General features: G+C 36.5%; 1 protein-coding gene across 1 annotated transcript in view; it reads left to right on the plus strand.

The window, feature by feature from the left end:
* The window catches only part of LOC122788124 (corticotropin-releasing factor receptor 1-like), a 1,637,729-nt gene that overhangs the window by 1,079,128 nt on the left and 542,492 nt on the right, over positions 1-16,109 (plus strand). The gene's annotated exons all lie outside the window — the stretch shown is intronic.

Consider the following 16,109-nt stretch of genomic DNA (forward strand, 5'->3'; position numbering starts at 1 on the left):
CTTGAATAAACATGAGGATAATGGCCAACCTTGTCTTGTTCCATTAATAATTTTTATTGGAGGAGAAGCAGTTTTGATAACATATAAAGTTATGTGTGCATTTGCATAAAAAATTTTAACTGAGTTAAAAAAAGTTTGTGTTAGACCAAAATGTGGCATTATTGTAAAAAGAAAATCCAGGCTGAGTCTATCAAAAGCTTAGGAAGCATCAAGAGCAAGTGCAAATATCAAATTCGAACTAAAAATGCTAGAACCAAACAGACCAAGTAAAAAAGTAACCAGCTGAGTGTGAGATGAGCACCGCAACACAAAGGAAATAGCGTAGTCAAAAAGTTTAATATCCGCTTTCGTCAGTGGACTTCCTCAGAATACACAACTAACACAATTTGATACATTTAAATATCCCAACAATTGTTAAATTCATTAATTAGTCACACCTTAATTAAATAATTAAAACACTTAAAAAACATAACAACCAAGAATGTTAATATTTAAAAAAAGAAATTTAAAGGAACAAGTTCTTTATTAACCTGTAATTTCCTATATTTTAAAAAACATTTAATGTTAATGTAGTCATTTAAACCTGGAGATTTGTCAGCGTTAAGTCTAATTTGCCATATGGTTTCACGCTGCTCCAAAAAATTTTTAAAATCTCCAGCTCTAAGATCAGAATGTGCCACCTCTAGAACAGAAAATAAAAATTTTTTGTATGAACTACAAATTCTAGTGTGTTTATAAAGGGCATTGTTCTCATCATTAGTTTTAATACTATAAATGTGTTCTCTAATTCTGACATTCAAACTACGAGTAGTCATGCCGATATAAAAGGCAGAACAACCAGAACATTGACTGATGTAAATTACCCCTTTGGTTTTACAGTTGACATACCCAGGGACTTTAAACGTATTGTCAAAATTTTCTATCATAATGTATGGCCCCTCTGAGATGAATCGACACATGTTACAATTGTGACAGCAATGCATTCCAGTTTGCTTGTTATTAATGTCTAAGTTCATCGAAGTTTTGTTTTCTAAAATCCCCTTTAAGGTGTTGTGATTCCTAAAAGTAAAAGACGGGGTACTACCAAAAGTCCTTTTCATTTCCTCATTCCCCTCAATGATTTTCCAATTCTCAGCAATCACCTGTCTTATTAAAGAACTATCTGAACTGAACATATAAGTGATGTTTTTATGTTGTTCTTACTATCACTTTCCCCAATATTTTTAGTGTCGAACGTGGGAAAATCAATGATGGATCTAAAACTACTGGAGCGTTTCTGTAAGATTTCATTCATAGTAATACATAAACTTTTTATTTCTGTGCTAAAATAATCAAACAATAATGTGAAACTCCTCAAGTAAGTCTTCATGTTTGGATGTCATCCTGCTTGCTCTAATGAACTGTCCACGTGGGATATTTTTGATAACATGCTGGGGATGGTTACTAGAGTGGTGTAAGTAACCATTGGTAAAGGTTTCCTTGCGGTAAATCCTACTATGTAACCGTCTATCTTTGTTGTCCCAGTATAAAAGTGTGTCCAAAAAGTTTACCTTCATTCCCACAGCCCCCTTAGTGAACTTCAAAAAATCTGAAGTGTTGTTAATGTATGTAAAGAAGTCTTCGACAGTCGATAAATTGCCCTCAATGACAAAAAATAAATCATCAATATATCGACAAAAAAACTTGATGTTGAACTTGAGCTTCACAATAGGTATCACCACATATTCCCACGAGGCCATTACTAAATTGGCAAAAGCGGGGGCGGCTGGAGACCCCATTGCCACCCCTTTCTTCTGCCTGTAATATTTTTTGTCAAAAAGAAAAATATTGTTTTCTAGAATTAATTCTAAAAACAATCTGATAGTAGAAACAAAACTAGGCGTAAATCTACCACCTTTCCTTGTTAAAAATCACCCTCATAATGTGGAATACACGTATAGAGGGAGATAACATCAATAGTGAAAATGATGTGTTTAGAGGGGTTAAATCCTTGTTCTTGAACAAACCTACCAAACTTACTTAAGAAATCCCATGAGTCCCTCACGTAGGACAGTTCCTCACATAATCAATAACCAGAGAAATGCCTTCAGTAACACAATGAGGGCTGGACACAATTTTGAGAAAATTTTGACAATTATGTCAACTGTAAAACCAAAGGGGTAATTTACATCAGTCAATGTTCTGGTTGTTCTGCCTTTTATATCGGCATGACTACTCGTAGTTTGAATGTCAGAATTAGAGAACACATTTATAGTATTAAAACTAATGATGAGAACAATGCCCTTTATAAACACACTAGAATTTGTAGTTCATATGTTCTAGAGGTGGCACATTCTGATCTTAGAGCTGGAGATTTTAAAATTTTTGCCATATGGCAAATTAGACTTAACGCTGACAAATCTCCAGGTTTAAATGACTACATTAACATTAAATGTTTTTTTAAATATAGGAAATTACAGGTTAATAAAGAACTTGTTCCTTTAAATTTCTTTTTTTAAATATTAACATTCTTGGTTGTTATGTTTTTTAAGTGTTTTAATTATTTAATTAAGGTGTGACTAATTAATGAATTTAACAATTGTTGGGATATTTAAATGTATCAAATTGTGTTAGTTGTGTATTGTGAGGAAGTCCACTGACGAAAGCGGATATTAAATTTTTTGACTACGCTATTTCCTTTGTGTTGCGGTGCTCATCTCACACTCAGCTGGTTGCAAATATCAAATTATTATTTCAGCTAGATAGATAAGTCAGGGTGTCCAGTGTCAACGTATGGTCACAGGTTTGTCTACCCTGAAGAAAACCTGATTTGATAGATGATAATACCTGGTAGTAGTGGTTTCAACCTGTATGCCAATAAGAAGGCAAATATGTTAATGCCTAAGCTTATAAGGGAAATAGGTCTATAATTTGATGGGTCTTTAGTGTCCATATTTTCCTTTTGAATAAAGATTATTCTAGAATTATTTAAATACAGGTCAGTTATACCATTTTTTTATGTAATTGATTAGATGCAATAGAATTTTTTATTTATTTTTTACTAAAAGTTTTATAAAAAGCTATTGTAAATCTATTAGGTCCAGGGGCTTTCCCCACCTTAAGATTATTTATTATGTATAGTATTTCTTGCAAAGTGAAAGGAGCTATAAGAAGATCCTATTGACTTTGGTTAAGTTTGTAAAAACACAAACTGGTTTAGAAATTGATCTTTTTCTTGAGAAGTACATGACAAGTTTTGCTTTCCATATGTTTGAGTGGGTCCCCTTTACATGGTCGACTTTTCAGAAAGTCGACTTTCATATGGCCGCGACAATATGATCAACTTTCGATAAGATGACCATGGGGAACTGCTATCTCCATACAGTGCAGAATGGGAAAATGTCCTCTTCTACACTGTAGTGCGATCTCAGAGTTGGTATATTTAAGTTATGGGGGTGGGGGTGTGGAGCAACCCATGGGAGGTGCAGGGGTGCTTGCCCCCTGCTAACAGTTGAAAGGTAAGTATTTTGTGTGCATCTGTTTATTTTACATGGTCGACTTTTCAAAAGTCGATCATATGGTCTCGGCCATATGAAAATCAACTTTCTGAAGAGTCGACCATGTAAAGTAGACCCGTTTAAGAATATATTTGTGCAAAAATCTGAATAATCTCAGTATTTCAGTTGTAAGTTTTATTTTGATATATGATTTCACTTATTAATGGAGAAGCTTTGTTATTCTCTGGTTCTATTCTCGGGTTGGGGTGCCTTCTTTGCAGAGTCTGCATGTCCTCCCTGTCGTAACGTGGGTCTCCGGGTGTTCTGGTTTCCTCCTGCATCCCAAAGACATGCTGTAGGTGGATTGGACACTCTAAACTGACCCTAGGCATGAGTGTGTGCATGCATGCGTGTGCCTTCCTTGGAAGGTTGGGCGTCGGGCTGGCAATTCGACACTGTAAAACTCCGCTGCCAGTCACAAGCGGACAGTGATCCACTGTGGCGAACCCTAATCTGGAAAAGCCGAAAGAAGAAGAAGAATGGAGGAGCTTTGCTAATATTAAGTATTCTTGCTAGTATTTTTGATGGAACTTGTGTCCATTCAGAATAGTTTGCCACCATTTTCATTTCATTGAATGATACTTGCTTTGTATAAAATAGGTAAAGTTCTTTCTGAAGATCATTTTTTTTCTATAGTAGAGCTATAATTTCTACAAAGTTCCTCTTCAAGATTCCTGATTTTTCCCTTCAGTGTTACTTCCTTTGATCTATAGATTTTTTATAATAAGTTGCTTTATTGACAAGGATGCCCCAAATTTGGGCTTTAGCAGCATCCCATTGTATATCAAAAGGAGTATGAGAACTAGGAGGGATGTTCATAAGCTCATCAACTAAATGCCTTAAGAATATCATCTTTCTGGAGTAATGAGAGGTTAAGAGTCCAGTTATAACCTTTGTTAATGGTATTGTTGCACTGGACCAATTAACAGTAAGTGTAATTCCAGAATGGTCTGAAAAAAACGTGGTTCAATATCGACGTTAGTTTTAGCTCTCACAAATATTTCTGAGATTAAGAAGAAGTCCAACCAAGCCCAAGTTTTATAGCAATGTGAGTAGAAAGTAAATCTCTATGATCCTCCATTTCTCTTCTGAAAGTTAAAGGGGTCAAATAAGTTAAAATCTATTTTAAGTCAGAAATTGCTGTTGAAGCATGTGCATTATATGATTTACTTCTACTAGTCCTATCAGATCTAGGATCACCAAATGCATTTCCATCTCCCCCTTCTTTCAGCTTTTTCCTGGTTAGGGGTCGCCACAGCGGATCACCTGTAAACTCATGACTGGCAGTGGAGTTTTACAGTGTCGAGTTGCCAGCCCGGTGCCCAACTTTCCACAGAAGGCACACACACACTCACACCTAGGGCCAGTTTAGAGTGTTCAATCCACCTACAGCATGTCTTTGGGATGTGGGAGGAAACCGGAGCACCTGGAGGAAACCCACGCGACCACAGGGAGGACATGCAGACTCTGCACAGAAGACACCCCAGCCGAGGGTTAAACCTTTGAACTTCTTGCTGTGAGGCAGCAACGGTAACCGCTGCACCACCGTGGCCACCCTCTCTCCCCCTAAAATATAATAATAGTTAGGGAGTTGGCTTAGAATATTATAAATTGATAGTATAAACTCATGATGTTTAGTACGTGATGCATATAAGTTCAGTAACAGTACATGTTTACCAAGAAATCAGTTCTTTAAGACTATGTAAGACCATTTCCCTTCATCATCTGAGTTATACTATAATAAAATATCCTTTAAAGATTTTTTTGAGAATAGTTGTAACCTCAGTGCTATTTGATTTAGTGCCTGAATCAACTATAGTCCATATCCACTTTTTACCCAGCTTTTGAATACATTGACACAACATCATGTGAGTCGCATGAACAAAAATTATTTCAGCCTTTGATTTAAATACTAAGTGAAAAAATAAGTTTCTTTTCTGTTTCATTTGTATACCTTCCACATTCCATGAATCAATATCCACAATAACATTCATATTAAAATTCTACCAATGGCTGGTGAAATAGTGTTTGAAAAGACCATAAGAACCATTCTTATCACATAAGTTTAAATATAAGAAAAATGACACATTGCATTCTGCCCTTCCTGCTACCAACCTGTGCCTAACCACACTCCTAATGAGCCAGGAAGAGTATAAACTAACAGTATATAAAGAACCATTCAAGTAAATAACATTAGATTATTGCATCCATATGTGTTCTTCTTTTTCCAACATATTTAGCCTGAAAATAAATATTAAAAAATATTTTAAGTAGATCAAAATAGCATGACTTCCTCAAAAACCCTGCGAAAACAAAATCATGTAGCCCCCTTATGAAGTGTTAACTTGTAGTATAATGAAAAAGCAACAGGGATACTTATCAAACAAGATGTAAATTCAAACAGGTTGACTATAAATAAATACACAAATCATTGTAGTAGAACAGATAACACTTAACCTGTTGGTTTCTTTTTCTTTAAATGATAACATCAGTAACCATATGTTATAAATGATAAAGACATATGCAATCTGAAAGCAAGAACCAGCTTTAATGCTTTCACTCGCAAGGAAAATAGCAGCAAGATATGAGAATGTTATGGAGGTACTGCAAGATGGCAAGACGGCAGGAAGTGTATTGCATAAACTCTGATGAGTTGGAAATGGACAACATCCCAGGTTGCGTTTTACACGAACTTCAGAACAAACTGGCTCCTCACCTAAGCACCATGTTCAATCATAGCCTCACATCAGGCTTTGTACCCACTGAATGGCGCACAGCAACAATTATCCCACTCCACAAAGGGGGAGCCACCACAAATCCTGGGAACTATTACCCTATTAGCCTGACAAGCCTGGTCTGCAAGGCCATGGAATGTATCATCATGGAATTCATAAACAAAGACATTGGTAACCTCCAAACTCTGGACCCCACACTTTTTGGGTTTGTGAAAGGCAGATCATGCCTCCTGAACCTGGTCGACTTCTTTGAGGCAGTCACCAAAGCCGTAGACGAGGGTAAGGTGGTTCACACAGCCTATCTTGACCTCGCCAAGGCTTTTAACACCATCCCCCATTCTGGAATTATAGCTAAACTCACTAAACTAGGTATAAATCCCTATATCACAAGATGAGTTGCCAACTGGATCACTGACAGAACCCACACTGTAAAGTTGCAGACTCCAAATCTGACTTCAAACCAGTGACAAGTGGAGTACCACAGGGTTCAGTCCTGGGACCTCTCCTGTCTGGTATCTACTTCTCTGAAGTACAGGCTAACAGAGAAGGCCTCTGGCTAATGAAGTTTGCAGCTGACTGAAAACTAGGAGCTATAGTCGAGTCCCCAAATGATGTGGACATCCTACAGAAGGGCCTCACTGAAACAGATGCCTGGTGTCAGAGTCATGGCCTCAAGCTCAATGCCAAAAAGTGCATTGTTATGCCCTTTGGTAAAGACTGTGTACCCATGAACTACCACATAGGCGGCAGTCTTCTTAACACCAAATGTGTGATAAGAGACCTTGGGACCCAGGAGGACAGTAGTCTCTCCTTTGATAACCACATTGCCACAGTAGTCAGGAAATCCTTCTATGTGGCACATCTCATCACAAAAGGGTTCTCATCCAGGAAAAAAGCGGTCATTGTTCCCCTCTACTCGACACTTATTAGACCCATTATAGAGTACAACTCCCCTTTTGGAATGTACCTCGCAAGACATCTGCAGCAGCTGGAAAGGCCACAGAAGTATCTCACAAAGAGGATTACTGGCCTCAAACAGATGACCTACACTGACCGTCTCAAAAAACTCCAGCTTTACTCTGTAGCATATCGCCTACTCCAAGGTGATCTCTGCCTAACATATAAAGCTATGTCAAACCCAGAGCTGTTGGACATGCTACACCTAAAGAAATCCCAATCCCTCTGAGCTACTCACTCTAGGGACCTAAACCTTATCACCACAATAAACAGGACATGCTGGAGGGATAGATTCCTGTCCCAGAGACTTCCCATACTCTGGAGCAAGCTACCCATCTATGTCAAAGTTCCTCATTAACACTCTTCAAGAAAAATCTTGATAAGTGGATGGGAAATAGGAAATACACCCCAGGGACCACTTCTGTGGCTCTGCTCGACAGGGGCGCAGGAAATAAACTTTCTTGGGTTGGCATAAGCCAGGGAACTTTGTTGGCTAGGCTTACTTAGGCCCTTGGGCCGATAACCTAGTACCTACCTATGAACCAATGTTCTGCTTTTGGTGTACTTATTTCCTTTTGGCCTTCTGGTTGTCTGGTGGTTCTCGGTCATTTGGAAATAATTTCCTTTTCTGGAGCAGATATAGCTGAGAATTTAGATTTAGATATTTATAAGTCCATGGTATCAGTTTCATTTGCCATCCTGATAGTCCCCTTGGTAATGTATGACTCCTTGATTTTGTGGACTGCTGCATCAGAGTTTCGTCTGGGAAGTCATCTGCACCTTGGAGGTAAGTCTCTACATGGTTATTTATTTTGTTTTTTTTAGTTTTTTTTTTTTTTTTTTTTTTTTTTTTTTCAGCATTGTTTGAAGCCGTCTGGTTAGAGAGTGGTCTAGCTAACCTTTAAAGTCATTTTGGTGTTTAGTTGACCATGTTTGTGCTGATTTAATTGTCATGTCCCTGCCATTTTCGTCATAGGCACACTGATGGTGTTCACAGGATGGCCACCTTCTTACCTGTCCACAATAAAACAGGAAAGCATTACTTGTTAAGGGTAGTAAAGGGTGGTATGAAATTTAAGATTCACCATAAAGAATTATGACTGGAAGTGGGCAAAAATGTCACCTTACTTTCCAATCATCTTTTAGTTTGAATTGATGAAGACTTTAGGTCTTGCCAGAATTTAACTTTTTATTAATGTTTTCCTTGAGGGAGTATATAATTGCTTTATTTCGCACAAAAAAATTGCAGCTTCAATGAATGTGGCACTATGAAGTAATTTACAAATCCACTCCACTTCATAAGTGATGCAAATTTCATCTTTTGGTTAACTGTTTCTCTGCAATGGAAGTTTGCACTGTAACTTCCAATGGGCGGAGCATAAGCTTTTTGTTAGAATCAAATCATGCCCTCACATTTCAAACAAATGTGCATATCTCTAGAACAATAGGGGTACTAAAGAAGTGTAAATGGCACATGCTTTAGAACAAACAATTTTTATAGTGATAGTATTCTTTAGGTCCCAGGTCTTAAGGTGGATTTTATAAGCCACAGTAAAGACAGTAACTATTAAGTCTGTAATATTTTGAAAAACTTACAATATCTCAACAACCATTCAAGATACACACATAGCGTTTTGTTCATCTAGCAGAGAGCTTTCATATGAGGCTAAGTAGTTCTGTCTGTGCTACTTGTTTGCTGAGATATTTCAAAAAAACTTGACACATTGCAATATAAATAAATATTAGGTGAACAACAATTAATATCACTGTACTTGCACTAGACAGTGGTCAAATATCCATATAGTTGTGTTTGCCATTCGTCTAAAGGTTAAGATGGAACATTTTAATGCTTTGTTTGGGTCTACTTTGTTTTGTTGAATCTCATTTCACTGAATTTCATTTCACCCCAACCACTTCCCTGAAAACACAAATTACTGAAAACGTATTTCACTGAATCTCATTTAACTGAGCTGAACTTAGTATATATGGCACTGTCTAGTACTGTAAGGCAAGTAAAAGTTATATGCCCTTTTCCCCATTGTATCCGATCCTGGAGTTAGTATATATAGTTGGAGATGGGGGGGGGGGTGTTTCTTTTATATTGTATCGTACCAAAAACTTCAAAACATTACATTTTAAACAATAGACATGCATAGTTGCAACACCAATGACTAACTCTCTCCAGAAGACAATATGTACTCAAACTAAGTGGTGACTGTGCCCCTCACTCCCCCCTAACTATATATACTAACTCCAGGATCACACTACAGCGGGGTAAAGGGCATATACCTTTTACTTGGCTTACAGTACTCTACACAGTGCCATATATACTAACTGCAGTTGAGTGAAATGAGATTAGGTGAAATTAATTTTCAGTAATTTGGGTTTTCAGCGAAGTGGTCGGGGTGAAATGCAATTCAATGAAATGAGATTCAACAGAACAAAGTAGGTCCCTTCGTTTATATCATGTTTTTGGAATTATTAATACAAATGTGAGAAAGCAACATTTGACAGCTAGTATGATGTAACTGCAGAAACACCTAGAGGCGTCATTTGCCTGTAATAATTTAAGTAATTAACTATGTTGATTATGCCACTGATCATTTAACAGAATTCCATCTGCTCTTCCTGTTTGTATTGTTACTACACCTGTTGACTGCATCAACATTGCAACTCTCCTAGCATTATGTCTGCCTAATAAACAGAAAAATACAGCTGTAGGATACAGCATTTTTCATGGATATAATAGCGCGAGCATAAATTCTGGCTGGTGTAGTAGTTTGTTATAAACAGTTTACTGACAAATGTCAGTTAAGGTATGGCAGGTGCTAGTGAACTAGTTTCAAAATGCATGCTTAAGCAAATGGTTCTGAAGAGGCTGCCAAATAAATAAACAAAATAACAAACAAACAAAAACAGAATCAAGGCAAAAAGCAAAAGTGGGAGAACAGAAGGCCAAAAGCCAGATGGAGTTATTTTATGCTGCACTGCATAAAGAAAGGATATGTCTGCTCTTTGAAAAACAAATCTGCATGATTTAGAATGTATGTTCGCTAAAGGATGAAACAGATTATTATAAAAAAGAGCTAGGAAAAATGAGAAACCAAATCAAAGAAAAAGAGAAGGAGAAAGATATAATGCAAGCAGAGCTGATGGATGTAAACGCACACATCTGGAAAATGTAAAAAACACAAACTTATCATAGTAAAATAAACAACCTGAAAAACAGGTCTAAGTGGATGAAACATCAGACTAATGGGAGCAGTGCCAGATGTAGGGTTACCAGAATTTCTAACAGCCTATTTTAAGAAGTGTTTTCACATCAGTGAGGTAAAGAAGGGGAATAGGAGGAATGCCGCAGCAACAACTCCAAGACATAGCCCGTCTTGTAAACACTCTTACAATTTTAAAGAAGAGAGAACTCACCAAACTAAGATGTGAAAAAAAAGCCTATGATTTCACTTGACATCCATAAGAATGGTAGATGCTTGCAAGCAAAGCAATGCTAGGCAACCAGCTTACGAAAACTTAAGGCATTTGGCTTAACAACTGCCTGGATGAGTTATATGACAAATTTCATAGGGATCTGAAAAGGTGAAAAATACCTACTACAAATGGATGAACAAATTGACATACTCATAATGCAAACACAGGATGCAGAAAGGAGTGTGAAAGCATGGAAGTGGAATAGGAGACAGATGCAGACATAGAAGACAGGGGCAGCAAAGATGAAGCCAAAAATATAATTCAGATGTTCAAGAAGAAAGACAGCTAGATAAGAATGACTTGTGGCAGATGATCAGAGAAATGGACTTGGAAACAAAGATTTGGAAAACTGAGAGGCAGAGCTGGATCATGGTCAAATGGGGCCCTAGGAAGGGTAATAGATCTCTCCCCCAACAGTGTCCCCAAGTCCACCTTGCAGCAGCCCCCCAGCCCTCCCCACTGTAGCCATTCCTCTCCCCAGTTACCATAAACACTCTTTAAACCTGTCAGTGTGCAGACTATTTTCTTTACTTCTACATGATTACAGATATTTGAATTGTATACCACAAACACTGACAGATATTTGTTAAACAAAACAATACAGTCTCACAATGAAACCACACTTAGCATTAACAGTAAACTTCTCTTGAAACACACATTCATGGAAATGGCATTAAAGCTCACATTCAAAGAAAATGTATTTTGCCAGTGGCAGATTAAGATTACCTTTGGGCTGTTTTCAAACCATAGACGCCTTGCACACATTTTAAGGACCATGCATATGTGCACGTGTTCTTTGATTCACCTTCCTGATTGCATTAAATTATATTCCTTATATAATACAGCACAACTTGTTAGAGTATGTTTTAAATTTGTAATTTTGAACATTTTTCCAGAAAGCAATGAAGCAAATATATGAAGCAATAATGACAGGACTGCCTGTTTCAGAACATTTCAACCATAAAAAGTCACTCAGACTTCTGTCATTGCAGTCTACCTATATCAGTCAATATGCACAATCTCTACAGAAGTAAAAGCCATTTGAATAATTCCACATTAAAGAGATCTGTAACCAGTGAAGAGGTTGCTACTAGCAAACAACTTTATATTTCAGCGTTTCATCTACAAATTCAGTACCTGTTTCCCTTAAAGAATAAATTATGTTAAAAAAATGGTAAGCTGGTAATATTGCAATAGGGAATGGTTGGCAAACCAACAACAGGTTCATAGTTACAAGACATCTCATCCAAAAGAGGACACTCTCAGGATTGTAGCCCCCTACTCCACCTTAAAGTACAACACTGGGAGGAGAACCCACAGGCTTCTGCATCAAAAGCAAGTATGCTACCTCTTGTGCTACTAACACTGCTTTCAAACTTTCTAGTACAAAACATGATGACCATTGCTAAACAGAAAAGTTACACATTGAAAACAGACTTAGCATGAGCAGAAGTAAACTTCTCTTCCCCTGAAGCTCACAATTCCTTGAAAATGCACTGAAACTCATAATCTGGCAGCTGATATAGAGGATTCAAGCTCTTGACTACTGTAACTGAGGTACAGGGTTTCAGCCTGGTTAAAGTAACTAAGAAAACACACAGCCAGCCAGTACTTCACCAGTAACTTGCTTTTCTTTAATTAAACGATCTGGTACCTCGGCAGTTCGTCTTCAAGGATCACAGTTAATTCAATGCACTCATAACATTTATATACACTTCTCTTTTAAACAATTAACAAATTAATCCCCTAATTAATCAATTTAACAATAAAGGATTATTTAAAGTGACCTTAAATTTCTATGACATGAATATAAATGTATAAATACATAAAAAAATAAATACATTCTTGGACAATGTAAATACTTTTTTGGATTTTTATCTGAAAACATACCTGGGTAGGGTCACAGCTCACATTTCTAATACTCAGGATCTTATTAATAGTGTATCTAAAATTAAATGGCATTCAGATTATTATTGGGTAACTATAGATGTTAAATCATTGTACACAAACATTGACATTAGATGGGGACTGGATTCAATTTATGATATGTTGGGTGAAGGACCAAGGACTAATTTTTTGGTAAGCTTATTAGAGTTCTGTTTGACTCATAATTATTTTTTATTTAATAATAATTATTTTTTGCAAATAAAAGGTACGGCGATGGGGGCAGCTTTTGTGCCCTCATATGCTGTCATATATATGGGCTTTTTTGAGAAAACATTTATTTACCCTACTGATTTTTTTAAGAACAATGTGATACTGTATCAACGCTTTATTGATGATCTCATTTTCATCTGTAAGGGAGATATAATTGATTTCCTTGAATTTTTTGAAGTATTGAATAATAATGGGCACAATCTTTCCTTTTCTTATGAATTAAATAGAACACATTAATTTTTTGGATCTGTCACTATTTATAGATGGGGAGAATATTGGATTTAGGCCCAATAGAAAATCTACTTCAGTTAATATGTTTTTGCATGCGACAAGCATGCATCCTGATCATTTACTGAAGGCTTTACCTTATGGAGAATTCAAGAGAATATTTGATCACACTAGTAATATTAATGAAAAATCTAATGAATTAAATAAAGTTGTGTTGAGGTTGGGTGAAAGAGGTTATAACAAAATACAGTTATTAGCATGTAGGGATAAATTACTTGGAAGAAAATTATTTGGAAGAAAAATAGAGTCTATAAATTTTAAATCTAGACAAGAAGAGTTGAACATAGAACAGAACAATGAAGAAGCTGATAAACTTTTTTATGTTACCAAGTTTACTGCCTTTTCTGATAAACTAGTGTTACTGGTCAAAAAATATTGGTATTTAGTCAGTGATGATGAATTGATTGGTCACTTGTTCCCTAAACATATCACGTTTTCATATAAGAGAGGAAAAAATCTCAAAGAACTGTTAAATAATAATCTAATTGGAAGGAAAGAGAATATCATGACTTCAAAGTTGGGCACATATCGTTGTGGTTCTTGTAATATTTGTGATAAGGTTGTGAACCTGAGCATCATTAATGATGTAAATTATACTCCTAAACATTATTTTAATTGTAAGTCAATAGGGGTGGTTTATATCTTGGGATGTTCATGTAAAAATATGTGGTATATAGGACAAACCAAGAGGATGGTTAGGATATGGATTTTAGAGCATTTAAAAGATATAAGGAACCAAAATTTGTTTAGCCCTGTTGCTAAGCATTTTTTAGAAAAACATGGTGGGTCTTCTAATAGTTTAACATTTAGTATTTTGGGAAAACCCTTCCTTCAGAGGGGAGATGATGTTGTAGGAAAACTATTGGAACTTGAAACTAGAATGATTTTCAAGTTCCATACCTTAAAGCCCAATGGTATGAATCAAGAATTAGGCATCTAATGAATTATTGATGTTTAGTACACGCTCACTTATTTATTTAATTATCTATTTATTTATGTATTTATTTATTTTTATGTATTTATACATTTATATTCATGTCATAGAAATTTATGGTTGGTTTAAGGTCACTTTAAATAATCCTTTATTGTTAAATTGATTAATTAGGGGATTAATTTGTTAATTGTTTAAAAGAGAAGTGTATATAAATGTTATGAGTGCATTGAATTAACTGTGATCCTTGAAGGCGAACTGCCGAGGTACCAGATCGTTTAATTAAAGAAAAGCAAGTTACTGGTGAAGTACTGGCTGGCTGTGTGTTTTCTTATTTTGAACTGTGAGGTGTTTTTGGTTAAAGTAACTAACCTGCCAGCTCTAACTAGGGCATCATGCCCACAGACACACACACATACACACACACACACACACACACACACACACACACACACACACACTGCTGATAACATTCTGCAGAAAAGCAGGAACAGTGTGTTTAAATTCCATGTGAGGAAAAGAACAAGCAAATGTGCAGCGACCAAGCAAATCCCTTAATGAAGACTTGTACATTTTTTTTATTATTATTATTTTAAATTAAAAAGTAAATGTTGTGGCATACCCCATGGCTTGTGAGCCCCTCCCAGCCAGCAGGGCCCTAGGCAACTATCTAAGACAGCTAGTGGATCTGGCTGTGCTGGGAGGATCAGACTGAAGACAGAGAAATTAATTAATACAGACCAGCCAGAATGGATCAAAAAGGAAAAAAAGAGAGGCACAGGAGGGCATAAGTAGCATAACAAATGAAAAGAGAATCAGCAAAATGGCAGGGAGCACAAAGGAATCCATGGAAAACAGGACAAGAAAAGGATACAAACTGATGACTCATATAATTCACATGAACTCAGCTGGTCATAGAGGGCATTGCAAAACTGGACAGCTCGTAAGGCAAAAATGGCAACTGGGGTAAAAGTTGGGAAAAGAACAGTAAGTTACTATAAGAAGATGAAGAAGTAGAAGAAAAGCAAACAGCAATCAAAACTTGGAGGAAGTGGACAGAAAAGAAAGTTGAATGTACTGCAACAGTCATTTAATTCTGTATGTTGCAATTGGCTGTACAACCTTAGTTAAAATGCAATGATTGATTTATTTAACATTTGTTGACTGGGAAAGTCTGACTAGGATAGTGCCTATTTTTAACAGAGGCCCATGTCTTTGGAATGTGGGAAGAAACCCACATGAACACAGGGAGGACATGCAGACTCCACACAGAAGGTAACCAGGCCAAGAGAACCTCTTGTTGTGAGGTGACAACCTCTTGCTGTGAGGTGACAATATTAACTGCTGCACCACTGCATCACCTGGTAAATGCAATATATATTTTTTTAAAGGTAAGCAGAATTAACAGAGCATAATAAAGAGGGGTAACAGCAGCACTCATGGCTCTGCCTCAGCTCATCTCTGTGCTAACTGTAGTACAGCTCGTACCATTCAGCACCTAACTCTTTCCTTTCCATTCTGTATATTGTTGCTATATCTCAGTAGCTCATTACATCTCTGCTTTTTTTCTCACCCCCTCTGTTTTTCCCACTTTATCACTAAGTCACTAATTGTTTTTCTGTCCCCAGAAGTATATCCATTCTTATAAGTCCATAGGTAAAAACCAGCCAGTCAGTCTGCAGACTATTACTACAAGCCTAGCCGATATCCACCTGATGACTAGAGTTCATATAAAAATCTGTACTTTGTGGCTGTGAGGTGAAGACCTTAACCATTAAACTAAACTCATCCTATTCACATAAATTTCTCATTTGACTTTTAACCCCTTGCTTATAATCAAATCACAAAAACGTATTTATTCCAGGTTGTCTGCTACATTGTATCCCCTTCATTATTTGTGTATTTTTACTATACTATATAACCATTGTTTTACATCATAAAGCCATGTATAATTCTAAGTCAAAAAGTGTGTTTGTCATGTATTGTTAAAATGGTTCTGTTCTGTACTATACTTTATAA

Source organism: Protopterus annectens, chromosome 13.part0 (assembly GCF_019279795.1).
Source record: "Protopterus annectens isolate FY-2018-M chromosome 13.part0, PAN1.0, whole genome shotgun sequence".
In the NCBI taxonomy this organism is placed as follows: domain Eukaryota; kingdom Metazoa; phylum Chordata; order Ceratodontiformes; family Protopteridae; genus Protopterus; species Protopterus annectens.